The 20889-nt window shown below is 40.2% G+C and overlaps 1 protein-coding gene across 23 annotated transcripts in view; it reads right to left on the reverse strand.

The window, feature by feature from the left end:
* The window catches only part of PTPRD (protein tyrosine phosphatase receptor type D), a 2297910-nt gene that overhangs the window by 1224504 nt on the left and 1052517 nt on the right, over positions 1–20889 (reverse strand). For all 23 annotated transcript variants that reach the window (XM_077475060.1, XM_077475071.1, XM_077475065.1 and 20 more), the window contains exon 7: positions 11997–12035. The gene's annotated coding sequence lies outside the window, so the exon portion shown is untranslated. The remainder of the gene's footprint in view (positions 1–11996; positions 12036–20889) is intronic.

Below are 20889 nucleotides of genomic sequence, written 5' to 3' on the forward strand. Positions count from 1 at the left end.
TTCAGGGAGCCTGTAGGCAATACTGGTGACTAGTTATTTGTCCTCAGTTTGCCTTTTTTTTTTGACAAAAATTCCATAGGTCCTCTTTAAATGCAAATGACAGATCAGAAGAATCTGAGTTATTTACTCATAAGATGATGCATCATCATTGTGTCCCCATGTTGGGGGTGTGTTTGAAGTTGTATGAAACTCTCAGCATTTGAACACCTTGAGCACAATAAAATAAGCATTCCCAAGTAAGCTATTTGTTCAAATCCTACTCCAGTATTTGCAGTTTACAACTTTCAATTCTACTAGTCTCTGCTCTTCCTGTGCTGCTTTACAGAACTTTACTTCCATACAGGAAGGAGCTAATAGTGGACAATGCAGTCCCCAGCTAGTCTGTTAGTTTGGAGAAAAGAGTGGGAGAAGAATTTGGAGCAGGGGAGTGTTTTGATAACTTAGGTTATGTGGCTGTGTGTTTCTATTGATGCACACAATATAGGAATACACAACTCTAATCCCTGTATGCAAGGTTGGCTCCATAGGATGCTGCAAATAAAAAGGTCCACTCTGAAACCCAGAGTGCAAAAAATAAGCTGCTGAAAATATTAAAAAAAACTAAAGGTTTAATATCAGTTTAAGACCAAGCTACTGCTGTAGGCTGTGCAATGTATCAGAGGTTTTGGGAATACAAGGCTAAACATTCAAAATTGTAGATCCTTTGGCAGATTAAAAAAATAGCTCCCATTTATGTATCTCACTTGTGTGATGAGCTTCATGTCCATTTGTTTACATTTAAAAATGTTTAACATTTTACTCAACAGATGATTTACTAAAAGGCATGGAAGCTCTTCATTATTGCTGTGGTGCTCCCTACAGGCCACTTAGCTATGCACTTAAAAAAAAGTTGGACTTGATAAATATGTCAATCTCCACAAATGTTGTTTGCCTTTTGATTATTTGTGAACTCTTGAGACTTTTTCTGTAAATATAGTTCTCAGTATAGTCTCCAAAAGCTAAAAATTAAATACCACTGCAATTTCTGTACACTCTGTCTTGCAAATATGTTGGCTTTTGAAATGTCATAGGACACATTTTTCATCCAGTGTTAGGCGCTTAGGATGACAACAAACTAGCGGCAGGTGTGTTTTGCTGTAGACAGCTGCTTTTCTGATATGGATAACTTATTTTCATATTAGTCATGCAACATTTGAACCCTTTTTTGTAAACAGAATTTAGTTGAATACATTATTTAAGAAATAGCAAAATACCAGTTAAATATAGAAAATAAATTGAACACACTGAAAATGTAAGGCATATAGCATACAAAACTACATGTATTAAAAGGGGTTTTGCATGTTACAAACAACAAACTTCATTTGTTAAGTTCTTTTACCTGCTTAAAAAAATAACTTATTGATTCAATGCTATATGGTATAGCATTTGTGGTATAGCTTTTTGTTATGTTCATTTAAATAATATGCAATTAAAAATAACATGGCGAGTAAACCCAATGTATAAGTAATACATGTTTTATAAAACCATCAGTTAGAAAAAAAAATCCAAAATGCTTTATATATGTTTGGCTCCCAAATGTGTGAAACAAAATCTGCACTACTCTTGATACTAATTTGAGCATTGAATACAATAGTAAACAAACCATCTGCCAAAACCTATAAAGGTATAATCCCAACCCCCAAACTAACTTTCTAATTGTTGATAAGTAAGCTTACCTTGATAAAATGCAATCCAGAGGAAATAATTCCACTTATACTGCTAAGGTGTCTACTGCTTGATGAACTGCAAATACTTTTTGCTCTTCTAGTGATACAGCCCACACGTATTTATGGTGTGCATCCTAAACTTTAACCAGTTGACCACAGGAAGGTTTTACCCCTTTTATGACCATGGCATTCTTTTCTATTCAGCGCTGTGCTACTTTAACTGGAAACTGTATGGTCATGCAACATTATACTTTTCAAAAGTACTGTGTACTGTACAAATTACATTTTCATAATTTTTTACACAAATAAAGCTTTCTTTTGGTGGTATTTGATTACTACTGTGTTTTTAACTTTTTTATTATATAAACAACAAAATTCCAGGAAATTTTGAAAATTCAATTATATATTCTATTTAATGTTATAAAACATATCCAATAAAATCGAATTTCTTCATAAATGTAGGCCAAATTGTATTCTGCTCAGGATTTTGGTAAAAAAATCCAAATAAGGGTATATTAATTGGTTTGTGTGAAAAAAGATTAAACTATGGTATATATTGTAATTTACACAGCTATAGACACTATACTGCTATTGGCGGTGATCAGTGACTTCTAGTGGGACTGTGATAGTGTGGGCAATATGATGCTAACAGACACTGGCTGGGAGGGTCACTATCTGACTAATTGACACTGACGTTGCTAATGACACTAATACAGTGATCAGTGATAATACTGTATTAATACTGAATTATTGACACTGGCTGGGAAGGGGTTAACATCAAGGTGCAGTTGAGGGGTTAACTGTGTGCCACACAAGTGTAATGTGTGCTGCTTTTACAAACAGATCTGGCTGCTTTGTCCTCCCTGAACTCAGATTTCAGAAATGATTTCAGGGAGGAGAAACAGTCAGATCAATCTCTGTGTGTTTGTCGCCACAGCTGATCAGCAGATGTACAGCAATAATTACTGGCTGCACCCTGTTGACAAACTCATGCTGTGTCCAATCACAGCACAGGTCAGAGTGGGGCATGTGCAGACACGCCGCCAAACCAGGAAGTACACTGTGTTGTACGGGTATGTTGCCTGGCTGTGCTGCTCGCTCGCAGTATATGTTTTGTGAGCAGGTGACAAGTTGTTAACACTTGCCGACCAGCTCACGCCAATATACATCAGTACAATGGTATGGACAGGCATGTTAACGTACCTGTACGTCGCCTTTAAGATGCTGCATTGTGGGCGCATGCGCCCGCCGTGAGCTCCGTGAGTGTGACCGTGGGACCTGCAGACTCGATGTCCATGGGGATACCAGCATTCGTCTCAAGGAGAGGAAGAATGGGGGAATGCTGATGTAAACAAGCATTTCCCCATTCTTCCTAGTGATAGGGCACTGATCACCGCTCCCTGTGATTGGGAGCTGCGATCAGTGTCATGACACACGTAGACCATCCTCCCTACAGTTAGAACACATCCCAAGGACACACTTAACCCCTTCAGCGTCTCCTCCTGGTTAACCCCTTCACTGCCAGTCACATTTACACAGTGATCAATGCATTTTTATAGCACTGATCGCTGTATAAATGTGAATGGTACCAAAATAGCGCCAAAAGTGTCTGACATGTCTGACACAATGTCGCAGTCACAATATAAATCACTGATTGCCGCCAAAAAAATTATTAATAAAAATACCATAAAACTATCCCCTATTTTGTAGATGCTATCAATAAACGCTTAATGCAATTTTTTTTACCAAAAATATATAGACGGATATGTATCGGCCTAAACTGAGGGAAAAAAAAATGTTTTTTAGATTTTTTTAGGGATATTTATTATAGCAATAAGTAAAAAATATTTTTTTTTTCAAAATTGTCGCTCTTTTTTTGTTTATAATGCAAAAAAATAAAAACCGCAAAGGTGATCAAATACCACAAAATGAAAGCTCTATTTGTGGGAAAAATAGGACATCAATTTTATTTGTGAACCATGTTTTCACACCCGTGCAATTGTCAGTTAAAGTGACACAGTGCCGAATCGCAAAAAGTGCTCTGGTCTTTGGCCAGCCAAATGGTCTGGGGCTGAAGTGGTTAAAGTGCACTTGTGCTTAGGCTATGGACGTAAAAATATTTACTTTTTTCAACAAGCAGTAAAATATCTTTTAAACTGGCCCTCACTGGCCTCTCTAATGCTAATTCTCAACTCCAGTCCTCATGGTGCCCCAACAAGTCATGTTTTCAGGATTTCCCTCAGAAGAAGCAGCTGTGGTAATTACTAAGGCAGCAAAACTGATCAAATCACCTGTGCAAAATAATGGAAAGTCTGAAAGCATTGACCTGTTAGGGCGCCTTGAGGACTGGAGTTGAGAAACAGTGCTCTAGATGCATGTACTGAAGTTGGGTTTCAGTTGATTTCTAACAACTAAGGGCTATTTCACACGAGTGGTCCGCCCGGTGGACTCCGCTTTGTTCAGCGGGAGATCGCTCTGTTGATCCCCGCTGAGCAGGCGTATGACAGGTCCATCTCCGCTTACTGTGCAGAGGAGGACCTGTCAGAGCCCCGCTCTCCTCTATGGGGGATCGGATGAAAACGGACTGCCTGTCTATTATCATCCGATCCCATCTGACCTGCCAAATGGATGGAAAATAGGGTCCCCATCCTTCTGGATTTCACAGACAGGATTGGATAGCAACAAGGGTCGGCAGACATATCACCGATGACATCCACTATTCAGTTGGGCTAAATGGAGTGTCCAATCAGGTCCACATGAAAAACTGATAGGCAGACCTGATCGGAAAGCCTGTGTGAAAGAGGCCTTAGAAAAACTTGTTTGGAAGATGAATTTCTGTGTAATGCATATGGCTGCAAAGGTGAATGATATCTTGTTTTAAAGTGATTTTTCTACTGTTGCTAAAGGCTTCATCCTGGTGTTAGGAAAAGGTGCTTTATACTGTCCTCGAATGTATCTAGAAGAGAAATCTGGAGTTTCAAGAGAAGTCTCCTCTCTCCTGGATAAGGTCGGTTTGCTTCACCTAGGGTTGATTTACTAAAGTCAAATAAACTTTTCACTTTGCAAGGGAAATTGCACATTGCAGCATAACAACATTGCCCTAGAGCTTAATGAATGAAGTGAAGCTTTCTGACTGCCCTCATCTATTCATGTTGAAGCTAAAATACTGTTTGTTTTTCTTTGCAGGTTATTGCAACATAATTTGCCCCAGAGCTTATTGAATGAGGTGAAGCTCTTTTGACTGCCATCATCTTTTCATGTTTAAGCAAAAATACTGTTTCTTTTTCTATTCTATTCTTTTCTTGTTACATCCACCAAGCTCTGGGATAAATTCCCATGCAAAGTGCAACTTTTCTTGCAACATTTGCCTTTAGTAAATCAACCCTTGTATGTCAATATCCACACAAAACTCAAAACCACTATGGAACATATCTTTGTGACATATTTCATATTTCATTAGTTGGTAGAAAAAAAAGGTTTTGTAATATCCCTTTATGAAAAGGTGAGTAGTGTGCAGTACGAGTAAGGCTCTTTGCAAGCAATTACAGGAGGTCAGGTTATTCATGCTTTCCAATAATTATAATACCAGCAAGGGATCCTGTCTGCAGCTGTTTTCTGTATTCCTGGGTTATGATTGAAGTTGGTTTGCTGAGTCCAAAATGCCAGCTCCAAGCAAGAACCACTTCCAGTTTCAATGTGAAAAGCCTGGAGTGGTGCTTTAGCTGACCTGGGTTGTCTTTATAACAATCAAAAGTCACAGAAACAACTATTTAATTTAGGGCTGCAACTAACGATTATTTTCATAATCGATTAATCGGCCGATAATTTTTTCGATTAACCGATTAATCGGAAAAATCACAAAAAAACATAATGTTCAATTTTTTCGTTTATTTAAAACTAATAATGAAAAAACTGGGACACCAATGATGGGGCGCTATTCCCCCCAGGGACACCAATGACGGGGCACTATTCCTCCCAGGGACACCAATGACAGGGCACTATTCCTCCCACTGACACCAATGACGGGGCGCTACTCCTACCATGGACACCAATGACGGGGCGCTATTCCTACCATGGACACCATGGATGGGGCGCTATATTCCTACCACGGACACCAATGACGGGGCGATATTCCCCCCCACTGACACCAATGATGGGGCACTATTCCCCCCCACTGACACCAATGATAGGGCACTATTCCCCCCCACTGACACCAATGATGGGGCACTATCCCCCCCACTGACACCAATGATGGGGCACTATTCCCCCCACTGACACCAATGATGGGGCACTATCCCCCCCACCGACACCAATGATGGGGCACTATCCCCCCCCCCACTGACACCAATGATGGGGCACTATTCCCCCCACTGACACCAATGATGGGGCGTTATTCCTCCCACATTGGTGTTTCTGGGGGGGGGGGGATAATAGAGCCACATTGGTGTTTCAGCCGGGGGGAATAATAGTGCCACATTGGTGTTTCAGCCGGGGGGGATAGTGCCCCATCATTGGTGTCCCCGGGAGGCGCTACTCCTCCCAGGGACACCAATGATGGAGCACCATTCCCCCCCCCAGAAACCCCAATGGGGCACTATTATTCCCCCCCCTGCAGAAGCACCAACGTGGCTCTATTTCCCCCCTCCCTCCCAGGAAAGCAAATGATGATGGGGCACTGAATGTGGTGTGTGTGTGTGTGTGTTGGGTACAACTTTTAGCCGATAGCTGCTACCTTTTTACACACTCTGTGTGCAGCTCGCACTCGCCTCTCTGTTCCCTTGAGGCAGCAGCGGGCGGGGCTGAGATCTGTGACATCAGCGAGGAGGAGAGGCGCGCCGCGGATGTGCAGCGGCGAGTGCGTGCCTGGTCACAGAGAGCGCCGCCGAGGATGGATGACATAGGAGGAGAGGATTTTTTTTTTTTTTTTTTCAATGAACAGACAGGCGGAAGGTGCGGACCAACTAATTGATAATGAAAATCGTTGACAACGATTTTCATTATCGATTATTATTGATAATATCGATTAATCGTTGCAGCCCTAATTTAATTGTCTGCTATCAGTTACAGTCTTTCATGGAAAGGGCTGCAGAAAAATTTTGAGAGGTTGAAAGGGGAGTGACAGAACTCCATGTTCACAAAAAAATACTGTTTTGAAAGAATAATTGCTTGTGTTCCTTACACCAAACACTAGCATATGAGGGGTCCATGTAAGCTTACTTATTTTTGTGGATTCACATTGAATCATATATTGTAGAATTATGCAGTAAATGTTTTTATTTTCTAATTTGTGTGCAGTTGCACTCTTTGTACCATGATGAAACATAAACAAAGGATTTTTGAAATGTGATATTTTTTTCTATTACACGGTGCTTCTATAGCACATTTAATGATTTAAAACTGACTAGTTAGAGTTCTTATGAAATATTGTTTGGTGGAAAATACCTGGTTACAGAGTGAAACCAAATTAAAATGAAATGTTTGAACTGTTGGGTAAATGTAAAAAGTGAGTGGAGGGCAGCAGACCATACGTTTAATCTAAATTTGCAAGATTTTAATACAAACATGTAAGTTACACTGAGCAGCTTACTTGTCACTTCTGTATGCCTAAGTCAGAGTTCTCAAACATGTTGAATATTCTGCCTTGGATTAACTATTGGAGATACAATTTTTCTTTTTAATATTTTTAAAATTTCCTAAGGCAATACTATGGGCCAATAAAGAATAAAAAAGGGTCCTTGCAAGTTGTTTTTCTTACTAAATATTTATTCGTCATTAGTTTTAGTAGACAATTGGTGGTTAATAAATACAGACAGGTACAGCAAATGTAATTATATTTTTGTGTTGGTAGGTATGTGCTCATTTTACTTAGCATTGCTTTCAAATGGTTGTGCTAAGAAATCTTCTTCACAGTAGAAGTCATTGGAGTTGATCTACAAAATGATTCCACTTAGCTTAGTTGAGCTATACATTATTTAATCATTCAATCATATTCAAAATAAATTCAATAACAAATATTGCACACTATTAAGTTCCTTAAGGGCTAATATTGTATTTCAGCAGCTCTATAATGAAACAGTCATGGAGGCCATTAAGGACATCTCCTTTAAAAATGGCAGTTCCCTGGCTGTTATGCTGATTCTTTGGCTTTAATGCTTTATGAGCCACTGATTCAGGACAAATATAGTGATACACAATGTTCTGACAACTATTTACAGTATGTTCTAAACATTTGACTCAAAGGTGGAAGCCAGGTAATTAGCATTTTCAAAAAGGACCAGATATGGCAATACTAAAACTTACCAAATGACAGAGCCTCTTTAACTACTTGAGTCACAAACACCCTTTTAAAATGGAAGCCTGTCTCAGAATCTGGTGCAGCTGGGCATAGTAATTAATCAGCTTCCAACTTTAGCTTGTTCCATTAGAAAAGAAATCATAAATAAATAACAGACATGTCTATATGTATCTGGAATTGCACAGAGCAGCGGCAAACCTCCTCTATTCTGGGCCCCCACCAGTGCACATTGGGAATTTGCTTCCCATGGGGGCACTCATGCATGATCGCACCTGAGCCCCGCAGCTGCATCCATTGACACAAACAGGAAGACTCAGCCCTGCCCCCCTTGTTACTGGCATTGATTGACAATACTGGGAGCCAATAGCTCCAGATCCCCCAGCAAAGCCTACAAGACCTGGAAGTGAGGGGAAAGAAGACCTACATATGTGCACAGTGCTGGATCAGGGGGGATGCTGACACCTTAACCACTTCAGCCCAGGAAGAATTTACCCCCTTCCTGACCAAAGCACTTTTTGCGATTTGGCACTGCGTCGCTTTAACTGACAATTGCGCGGTCGTGTGGTGTTGTACCCAACCAAAATTGAGGTCCTTTTTTCCCACAAATAGAGATTTCTTTTGTTGGTATTTGATCACCCCTGCGTTTTTTATTTTTTGCGCTATAAACAAAAAAAGAGCGACAATAAAAAAAAACTCCATTATTTTTTACTTTTTGCTATAATAAATATCCCCCAAAAATATATAAAAAACATTTTTTCCCTCAGTTTAGGCTGATACGTATTCTTCTACATATTTTTGGTAAAAAAATTGCAATAAGCGATTATTGATTGGTTTGCGCAAAAGTTATATTGTTTACAAAATAGGGGATAGTTTTATGGCATTTTTATTAATATATATTTTTTTTTTTAAATGGCGGTGATCACCGATTTTTATCATGACTGTGACATTATGGTGGACACATTGGGCATTTTGACACATTTTTGGGACCATTGTCATTTATACAGCAATCAGTGCTATACAAATGCACTGATTCCTGTGTAAATTACACTGGCAGTGAAGGGGTTAACCACTAGGTGGCAGTGTAGGGATTAAGTGTGCCCTAGTGATGTGTTGCTAACTGTGGGGGTAGTGGCTATGTTTTACAGATCACTGATCTCTGCTTCAATCACAGGGAGCAGAGCTCAGTGTCACTTGTTGCTAGGCAGAACGGGGAGATGCTGTTTACAACTGCATCTCCCGATTCTTCCTCTCCATGAAGCGATTGAGGGTATACCCATGGTGATCGAGTCCGCGGGACCCATGACCGGACTCACGGAGCTTCCCACGGGCGCACGAGGGCGCCGCCAGCGGCATGCACGCGCGCCCCCACGCCTCTTAAAGGATAACGTACAGGCACATGATTTTGCCTGTACGTGCCCTTCTGCCGACTTATATCGGTGTGAGGCGGTCGGGAAGAGGTTAATACAAGGAATGAATTAAGGTAAAAAAAAAAGTTTAGGCTTTACAACCACTTTAAGCTTTGACAATAAAACCTAGAATCTGGTTTGTTACTATGTACAGCTGCAGCAGATTCTGTGTGCAGAAGCTTTAGTAAATTTCCCCCAATGCTTCCACACCGTGTTTACATTTAAAGGGATATGACGTCATAAGCGACATCACATAATTTACTTTGAGCATGGATGTAAGGAGCAGTCAGCAATAGATCACAAATAGAATTGCTGTAAAATATAGTGATTTTCTGCTAAACATTATAGATCTGTTTATATATAACTTATTGAAGCCAAAGAACAAGCAACAGATATTCAAAGAAAGAGGTCAGCATTGACAGCCACTGTGCTTCTCTCACTACTCATTTACTTTACAACTTACCTTCTAAGGCTAAATTGTTGAGTTGATTTTATAATTAGTAAAGTGATTAAGAGCTATATTTTTAAGATTTACAAAAAAGTATTTGAAAAACATAAAGGATATCTGAACTTTCAAAATGCAGTAGCTTTTTAATACATCCCGGGATACCAAGCAACTCAGTGACCTTTACCTTTTCTTTTCCTGTGCACTGGGAGTTGCCATTACAAGCTCAGAAAAGTATAAGCATTGCAATGCATTGCAAACATTTCATTGTAACTTCAGACAAGGACTGAAAACAAGGAAAAAAAAACCTTCTACATAAATTTGTATAATTCAATGTCTTTATTTACAAGAGCCAAATATAGTAAATTCTATGGTACTGCACTCATGTATTCACAAACTGCTATAAAAGGTATCCTTTGCATAAGTTTACTTACTGTGATAATGTCTCAATACTAGGGTTTAGAACAAGTAGGATATCAGCAATTCATCTTAATATGTATTCTACTACCCACAATTTCATGTTTAGAATTCAAGTTCATGAGGGCTGGCTATGGCTTAGGTAATACAATTTTAGAAGTTTCCTTCTTCTTGCAGTTTGTGATCTGCATTGATCCCACCCATATGTGCAGTACAAAATAATAACTAACAACTTATGTTACTGAACACTGAACCAACAGGTACAGTATTTGTAGGAGATCTCTCCCTTGTACTCAGTCCTTGCCTGCACATTTATCTTAAATGTAAAAAAATGCAATGTTTAAATTTCCATTTTCAGTGAACGTACAGACTAATCTAAGGGGTTACAAGTGCTAGATATATTTCACTAGATATATTAAATGTTTTCTGTATACTAGTTGTGTGTAACTCTTTTAAGAGAAAACTTTAGAAGTGCAGATACATACAAAGATATTTTTCGTAAAAAGGAGGTAAGGTGTTATTGACAATAAGAATTGGTGAAAGCATTTAGCTGCGGCATGTGCCTAAAATATAGTTCTGCATTCAGTCACCACCAGCCCCCCCCCCCCCAGTGAAATTATGCATGCACCATTGCAACATAAAAGTCAGAATCACTCCAGAGTCTCGACCAGCTCAGTGGTGTTAGCTGACAGTGGGTTTTGGCACTCCCTTGATCCCCAGGAGAAGTAGAGCCAAAAGAGCTTTGGCCTTAATTTTCTTTAAAACTTGAACGTAATACAGTGTATTTGAACTGTAATACATGATAAAGGAACCATTTTCAGTTGGCTTATCTTGGTTTTGGACCTCTCTGTAGACTACGCTGCAGCTAAGCAGTACAGCCAGGTCTATAATCTGCCCTATACTTTGCTCTCCCCTTTTGTAAGCATGCCTAGGTAAAGCAATAGGACCCCAATTATCACAGAGTTCTGACACTTCCTCTTCTATTCTGTGCAGGAGATTACAAGAAGAAAATATATAGGCAGATTTAGGCATACAATATGTGCTAATTTCATGCTGGTAAAGTTGAATAACATTGGATTTATAAAAGGCAAATCCACTTTGCGCTGAAAGTGCACTTGGAAGTGCAGTCGCTCTAAATCTAAGGGGTAGATCTGAAATGAGGGGAAGCTCTGCTGATTTTATCATCCAATCATGTGCAAGCTAAAATGTTGTTTTTTATTTTCCTTGCATGTCCCCCTCATATCTACAGCGACTTTATTTCCAAGTGCGCTGCAAGTGTAAAGTGGATTTGCCTTTAGTTAATAACTCCAATTGTGTTTTTTTTTCTGTGTACTTTGATTTCAGTCTTAAATCCATAACTTTATGTTTGAAAACATATTTTCGTATGAATTCCATGTGTATGCAAACAAACATTAACAACACACCGATATTTCTCAAAATTGAATGAAATAGTTGCATTTAAATAGTAAATATACCCTGGAGAAAGATTCATTTCATTCATCATTGTAACTGTACCTTCATTTTGCTGCTGTGTAATGAATAGTCTTTAATTTTGATTACTCCTTCTCTTTTCTTTAATTACTAACAGTTTTAATGTGAATACAATACAAGGTAGTAGTGTGCTTTGAAAAACAGCTGCAAGAGTATCATAATTAAAGAGTGTATTTCTGGTGTTTTATTCATAACTTTATACTGTATGGTTAAACAATGACGGTGACTAATCTTACCTGGAATTGTAGTTTTAAAGTGCAGTAAAACCCTGGGACCTGTAAATAAGACAAATCATATTAAATCAGTGGGAAATTAAACAGACACACCACACAAACAAACAACATGACAGATCAATATTTAAAGTAATTAATAATATTGTACAATGTGATGAATCAATGAAAGTAAACCAATTCTAAGGAAGGGAAAATTTATCATATATATAAAAAAAAATCTTTATTCAGTTACTCCATTCAAATTCAGTAAAATTAAATCATTAAAAATGCTTGTTTTGGATAAATATTTAATGTTCTTATGTTCTTTTTATTTTGTTACATTATCCTCAACTTGAATTTACCCATGAAAGATCAGAATACTGTTGTACTTTTTGGTGGCTGTCCTAATTCTTACTGCCCCAATTTGATACATGCAGAACACTATTACTTTTCAACCTGGCTTCACTGTTTCCTTTGAATTCAAAAGTAGTCTGAAGTACTCTTTAACCATTTGCCGACCTCCGCATAGCACATTTACTGCTACAGGGCAGCCGCACTGCACAGAATCAGACATATATATGTGATTCTGCACATTTTGGGAATGAGTGCACACTGGCACCCACTGATCATTTGGTACACACAGAATGGCAGTCTACCTATGTAAACAAGGCAGATTGCCGTTCTGTCAGTACAGAAGGCATGGACCCTGTGCCCGATCCATGCCTTCCACTAGTAAAAGCACCTCTCCCACTACAATGAAACATTAGCTAGGCACACAGTTAACCCTTTGATCACCCCTGATATTAACCCCTACGTTATAGATAGAGACATTCCAATTTTTTACTGGACTTTTTATTTTACCATTTTTATTTTTCATTTTACCATTTTTTTCACTGTACGCACTTTATGGATTGAGACACATTTTGAATTTTATTGCATTTTTTTATCTAATTTCACTGTTTGAATTTTATCCGTAATTTTAGTATTAACTAATTTTTCACTACTTGCACTTTGTTTGGAATATTTTATTACCCTTATTTGGAATATTTAACCATTCACATTGCACTGGATTGAATATTGTTTGACTGGCACTGATGCACTTTAAAAGGTGCACATTTGACATATTTATTTATTTATTTATTTTTATTATCTTTTGTGGAGCGCAACACCTTTTTTTTATTTGATAACAAACATGTTATACTTACCTGCTCTGTTGCAGTTAATTTACACAGAGCAGCACGGATCCTCCTCTTCTCGGGTCCCTCTTCTGTGATCCTGGTCCCTTCCTCCCTCGTTGAGTGCCCCCACAGAAAGCAGCTTGCTATAGGGACACCCGAGCCGCATCACAGCTCCCTTTGTCCATTCAGACACGGAGCCCTGACCCAGCATAGAATGTATTTAGATAAAAAACCTTTTGCCTGTGGGTTTCTATGCTGGCTAAATTATTTTTTTTCTAAAAGGTGGACACACACTTCATTGCGTTACAAGCTTGCCCAATATCTTAAACAGAGGAGTAGACATGTGCAGAGTAAAATATTTTATTTCGGAATTTAGTTTTCGTCCGAAAAATTAATTAATTTAGTTACTCCCGAAATTCGTTTTTATTTATTTAGTTTTTCGTTCAAAAATTGCATTCGTCTAAGGACTTTTTTTCCCTGCATAAATGACACTAAGCACCAGAAACATGCGCCCCTTCACAGGCATACTATAGACACCCCCCCCTACGAAATTTAAAGGAATATTACACTTTTATTGTTTCACTTTAATCATTATTAAAATCACTGCTCCCGAAAAAACAGCCGTTTTTAAAACTTTTTTTTGATACATGTCCCCTGGGGCAGGGCCCGGGTCCCCAAACACTTTTTAGGACAGTAACTTGCAGAATATTTTCTCTCTGTCAAATCTTTTTTCTCTGTCCAATATTTTCTCTATATAATCTTGGACTAATAGAGGTAAGGTTAGGCACATTCGACCACAGGTTCTATAGACACAGATTGTTATTGTCAGAGTCACGTTGAATTTCCTATTCTATATCGAACTGTTGTAACAATGAAAACGAAAATAAAGCATTTATTTATGTCAGATCTTTCGTTTTTCGGATTCTGTGCTTTCGTTATCATTTGTCAAAACGAAAATAGCTGAAATTCGGACGAAAATGCATTCGGACAAAAACGAATGCACATGTCTACAGAGGAGCTCAAACGTGCATTATGTGTTCTAAAATGCTTCATATGTATGTGCCATTGTAGTTACCCCAATTAAAGTAACAACTGCAAAACTATTTGTTTACATACATTTTTTAATGACCACAGATAAGTAAGTAAACGCCTACATTTTTACAGTGAAACCACTGATACCACTAACATTTTACAGTGTAACCACTGATATAAACTAATACATATACAGAATTATATGCAGATTAGATCATTTTGCTATATCAACCTATGAATAAGCCAGATATTACCTTGGATAACTTTAAGGAGGATGGAAAATGTAATGGAAAATTACAAAATATCAGTATTATTTTCTAAAGAGATCTGTTACAGTCGCATCTCATAGACCCTGCAGTCGTTTTCTAATTCTATTGCAGTTCCAAAGAGCTTGTAATATCTTGTTCACTGCTAGCGAACAGTGTTTCTTTTTGTATATCAGGCATTCTACATTTTTATGAAGCATAATATGTTGGGAATATGTATTTTTTTATGTTTTTGCTGTAAGAAGAACAGAAAAAAGTACAGGTCATAGGTTTAGACTATATAATTTAACATATAGATTTCCACCCTTGCCCTGACTGCTTTGACTTGACAATCAATATAAGTAATGAAAAGAACAGTCATGTGTTTTCCCATTGTTCCTTTTAATCACTGTCAGTAAAATGCCATGCCTAAGTAATTTGAAATCCCACAAGGAATAAGTAATTAGTCTGTTTGTATGGTTTTAAAAACCCTGAGCAAGAATGTAGAAAAGATTGTTAAAGTGGGTTCAAAGGCTAACAGCCATTCAGGAAATCATTATTAGAATTATTTTTTATTTTCAGTAGAAATACTGTAAATGTGGTGTATTTTAATCTCCTTTTCTTAATATACAATATATATGGAATTCAGATCCATTAGCCCCACACAGTGTACATGTTAATGGTATATTGCATGACAATATGAAATATAATCCAAAGATGAACTTCAGGAAAAACATTCAACAAACATATGACAAACCCACCAATCAGATATAAATACAGATGGCAACAGACATCTGAAATATAAAGCCCCACTGCACATTATCAACACTACATTATCTATTTAAATTCATTTTATGAATATCTTCAAATAAATCCCATATGTGAGTTATCTTTTTTAAATAAATTAATCAATTGACAAATGCATTGGTAAGCGTACAGAATTTTAGGTAACCTGCCTTTAAAATCAAGTTTCTTGCTCCTAAATACGTAAGGTAATTTGAAGATTAGGAAGAATGGCCACTGAACAAAAAATTTTTGTAACTAATGGCTAAGTTTGATAAACAGCACACATAGTTAGCACTAAATTGGAAGTGGATGTCATTTTCTGACACATCTATTGTTCCAAAAAAAAAAGAGTATAAAAAAAAAAACTAACAGCAAAAAACAAATTGTGTCTCTGTAGTTTTCCTTTAAAAATAACCTGTGACCATGCTATGCACATTTAAATATCACCATATTCCCTACAAGCAGTAAATGAACTTTAAAACAAGCCCTCACTGATCTCTGTAACTGCAGGCAATGTGAGGCAATTGACAACAAAACACTGATATTATTCATTTAGCAGTTTAGCTCCCCCAGCCCCCTCTCCCAGCAGTGACTCTGCAGCCTTGGAGCCTTGTATTCTCAAATACAATCATTTCAATAGTTTCCCAAAGTATACAAAAAATATATATATATATATGTGTGTGTGTGTGTGTGTGTGGCACCCTCTATGTGTGTGCTAGGAGTCATAGAGGTTTTTTTTAAGAGTAGGTACATTTTTATGCTTGGCTGGGAGCCAAGCCTGGGTGTGTTTTTGTGATCTGTGAAGGGAGTGACTCAGAAAAGAGCTGGGTGACTCACAGGTGGTGTCACTGGGACCTCCCACTTTTTTAAAGAATCTTCTGGTGTTTTATGGAAAGAGGTGGAGAAGGAAGGTGGAGCCACTTGGAGTATTTTGAGGAGTCCTGACCAATCTCCCATCTCGATTGGCAGGGGGCAGGCCACCTTAAATCAGAGTCAGCCCAGCTGGATAGGAGTTGATCATGTGGAAGATGGAGTGTTATGCTGTTGGGGCCTTTGAGGGAGCTCCCTAGTCTGGGGGAGGTGACCTTGGGCCTGGGTTTGGGTGCAGCTGGGACTTTATCACAACTCACAGAGGTGTCCTGACCAGGAAGCACAGGAGGAGCAAGAGAGGGCAGCGGGAGAACACTTCCAGGAAAGTCTTCAGGAGTTCTAAAGAGGCAGCCAAGAGGGCTGGTGAGTGCTTACACAGTCCGGAGGACTGGGGGGCACTCCTGAGAGGACTGAGATGCAGCAGTCTGGGATGGGTGCAGAGCCAGTCTGGAGGATTGTAGTGGCACGGGCAGTAGAGAGGGGCAGCTGCAATCAAGAGGGCTGGCAGTGACTGAAGAGATGGTACTGGGAGCAGTAGCCATAGGGACATCTAGCACTGGAACGTTATATTATTTTCTACACCATAGGGGCCCACAGTCCCTGCCTGCAAAGTGCAAATGCTTTGGGCCTGGCTGAGCCAGTGTCAGGCCAACAGTGCTAGCTGGTCCGGGAAGTGCAAGCAAGTGATGTGCTGGAGGAGTAAAGAGTGATAGTCTGCAAGCAAGGGAGTGTAGGAGCAGAAGAGGAGATTGTATATACCCTGGTGTATATAGTTGGTCCCAATTTTGATTCTCAATTATCTGGGCATCTCATAAGCTTTCCTATTCCTATTGTTGGAAGGCAGAATGCTTTATTTCATAAATACAAGTGGTGTTTGAAATATAAACTATGTGTAAGAGAAGTCCGCTTGGTAGACTCGCGTTGGTGCACAGGCACACGCATAGTAATGTGTGTGCCACGAATACAGTGTACTGGTGTTTGGATGGACATGCACGGCTGCATACAGGTGGGCACATGCGGCTGCAACTGGAACACGTACGCGCACACATGCACGCCCTGGCGCCAACCGGTCTATTTAAACAACGACACTCACACATTGCTGAGTGGTCTTTCAGTATGTGCCTGTTTACCTGTGTTTAATCTGTTCCAGTGTTTCTGTGTTTGACCCGGCTTGTACCTGAACCTTCCCTTGGACTCAGCCTTTCTGTTACCCAGGCTTGTGTTGACCCTGCTCCTGCTTCATGATTCTGTACTGCGCTGCCCGACTGTTTACCAAACTTGGCTTGTGTCCTGTCTTTGCTTCTGCCCCACGTTCCGGTACCTGCTCTGCTCGGTTGTTGATGACCTCCTGGCTTGTATTCCAACCACTCTTCAGCCTGCTGATCCAGCAACACGGAGTTCCAGTTCTCTCTGCCTATACGGTGATCTGCAGCCATCGGGGTCCTGTCAAGGTCCAACCTGAGCCACCGGCTATACCAGCCATCGTGTCACTCTGTGTCTTTCACTCCCTGTCATCTCTACCAGGTGTGTTAGACAGGAAGTGCAGGAAAAGCCTTCTCTACAGCTTAGTCTCCACCAGGTATGTGACAGTACCACTCAGCCAGATGTTGAAGACTGAGAGAGAGGCTTCGCCTTTGGACATGTTATGCCAGCAACTTGTCTCCCTCACACAAGCAGTCAGCACCCTGCAAAAGAGCCACTCGCAGCTGGAAGGTTGCATCCAAACCTTTGCATTCGCAACTCCTGTACCTGTATCACACCTGACTACCCCATAACCAAAAAGACTGTGCACGGATCTGCAAGTATTGTGTCACCACCAGAACCCCCGAGTTCCTGCGCCAGAGCGATTTTCAGGCAATTCTGTGCATTTAAAAATTCCTGTGAACTATACTTTGCCTTGCAGCCAACAACTTTTTCGCTTGAAATCACTAAGTGGGATTTGCCATATCCCTACTTCTTGGAGAATCACAGTCTTGGGCCCCCTAACTCCTAGAACAAAATAGTTCAGTCCTGGACTCTCTTTCTTCATTTTTTTGAAGCAATGGCCCAACACTATGATGACCCCCAGCGCACTGCTAACGCAGACTCTACCCTCTATATGCTACAACAAGATCATTGGTCTGCTGAGGACTATGTTGCTGATTTCCGCTTATGGGCCTTTGATTCCGAATGGAATGATGTGACTTTGTGCCATCAATTTCACCTAGGCCTGTCTGAAGGACTCAAAGATGAGCTTGCCTGAGTTGGGGTTCCCAATTCCCTTAATGACCTCATTAGTCTGGCTATCCAACTTGACTGTCAATTCAGGGAGAGGAGATCAGAGAAGGTGGGCATCACAACAAGACTTATGCAACAGGGACTGTTTTGCTCTCCAATACAGAGAAGTTGCGAAGACGCAAAACGGGCTTGTGTATATACTGTGGCGTAGCAGGACATTTTCTCCAGAACTGCCTAGTGAGACTCACAAGGACCCGGATCACCTCCTCTGCCTATCTTGCCAATTGCCCTGGGTCAAAGGGATCTGCTCAGGTTACCCTGTCCTTGTCACTTCAGCTCTCTGGGAGAAGCATCCAAGTACCAGCTATAGTCGATTCTGGGGCCTGCAGCTGTTTTATGGACAAGGACTCATCATCACCAAATTCCTTTACAAACAAAGACTTACCAGCCGTCCATCCATCTGGCCAATGGGTCCCATCTCAGGTCTGGGCCCATAACACATGAGACTTGCCTGCTACTGGTTGCATCTGATACGGGTCATCAAGAATACTTACGCCTGAACATTATCCCATCACCCTTATTCCCCATCATCCTGGGCATTCCCTGGTTGCAAGCCCTCAACCCGCTGATAGACTGGGTTTCAGGGAAAATTACTTTTCCATCCTCTTACTGCCAGCATTTCCCTCCATTTTCATGGTACCTGCATCTCTTCTGGGGGTACATACTGACTCTCCAGTGTCACAGCTAATACCTGCAGTTTATCATGAATTTTTGGATGTTTTTGATAAACGAAAGGCAGACATTCTGTCACCTCATCGCCCATTTGACTGTGCAATTGAACTGTTGTCTGGTTCTGAAATTCCTTTTGGGAGCATTTTTCCCCTCTCTGAACTGGAACTTAAGGTGCTATGTCAGTACATTGACGAAGACCTGGAGAAGGGTTTCATCTGGCCTTCCACATCCCCTGCAGGTGCTGGTATTTTTCTTTGTGGAAAAGAAGGATCATACCCTGCGCCCCTGTGTAGACTACCGGGAATTGAATACAGTCACCATCAAGAACAGATAACCATTGCCTTTGGTTCCAGAACCTTTTCAATGCTTTAAAACTTCTGTTTTCACAAAGCTTGACTTACACGGGGTATATAACCTAGTACAAATCTTCAAGGGGATGAATGGAAAACAGCCTTATGCACCAGATTCAGACATGAGTAACGTATTCCCTTCAGGCTGTGTAATGCCCCAGCAACATTCTAGCATTTTGTTAACAATATTTTCAGAGACTTCCTTGATTTATTTCTTATCATTTATCTAGATGATAGCCTCATCTTTTCCAGTTCCGAGGCCACGAAGTGCGAATTCGAGAAAGACACAATCCAATTCTTGGGACTTATCATCTCTACTTCGGCATCTCCATGGATCCCCAAAAGGTCAAATCCATCCTAGAATGGCCCAAGCCTACAGATAGGAAGATTACACCGAGGTTCATTGGATTTGCCAACTTCTACCACAAGTTCGTTAATGATTTCTCTGCCATTATCACTCCTGTCACCCAACTGACGAAGCAGAATACCTGCTTCCAGTGGACACCTGCAGCGCAAGCCGCCTACGACCAACTGAAGGCCCTTTTTACCTCAGCTCCCATTCTACAGCATCTAGACCCTGCATCACCATATGTTCTCAAGGGAGATGCCTCAGAAATTGCTGTATGGGCCATCCTGTCACAGCGCCAGGGGACATGGCGCTGTGAAATATGCAAGTTATTGCCATAAAAAGTGTATAGGGACCAGGGTCTTGCCCCAGGGGACATGTATCAATGCAAAAAAAAGTTTTTAAAATGCCCGTTTTTTTAAATATCGTGCATGGTGGTTGACCTTAGTATGCCTGTAAAGTAGCACAGTTTTCCCATGTTTAAAACAATACCACAGCAAAATGACATTTCTAAAGGAAAAAATCTAATTTAAAACTGCTTGAGGCTGTAATGAATTGCCGGATCCCGGCAATATAGATAAAAATCATTGAAAAAAAGTCATGGGGACCTGGGTCCTGCCCCAGGGGACATGTATCCATGCAAAAAAAAGTTTTAAAAACTATTTTTTTCAGAAACAGTGATTTTAATAATGCTTAAAGTGAAACAATAAAAATATTCCTTTAAAAAGGGTAGGTGGTGTCCTTAGTATGCCCGTAAAATGGCACGGGTTCCCCCCAGTCCATTACCAGGCCCTTTGGGTCTAGTATGAATTTTAAGGGGATCCCTGCACCAAAATGTAAAAAAATGGATGGGGTCCCCCCAAAATCCATACCAGGCCCTTCAGGTCTGGAATGGATTTTAAGGGAAACCTTGCGCCAAAATAATAAAATAGAGTAGGGGTCCCCCCAAAGTCCATACCAGACCCTTATCCAAGCACACAACCTAGCAGACTGCAAGAAAAGGTTGAGAGAGCACCCCCCTCCTGAACCATACCAGGCCACATGCCTCAACATGGGGAGGGTGATTTGGGGTCCCCCCAAAGCACCTTGTCCCCATGTTGATGGGGACAAGGGCCTCATCCCCACAACCCTTCCCAGTTGTGAGTGTCTGTGGGCTTATCA

Source organism: Lithobates pipiens, unplaced genomic scaffold (assembly GCF_037356315.1).
Source record: "Lithobates pipiens isolate NorthernLeopardFrog02 unplaced genomic scaffold, aLitPip1_a1.2 Scaffold_13, whole genome shotgun sequence".
Lineage (NCBI taxonomy): Eukaryota > Metazoa > Chordata > Amphibia > Anura > Ranidae > Lithobates > Lithobates pipiens.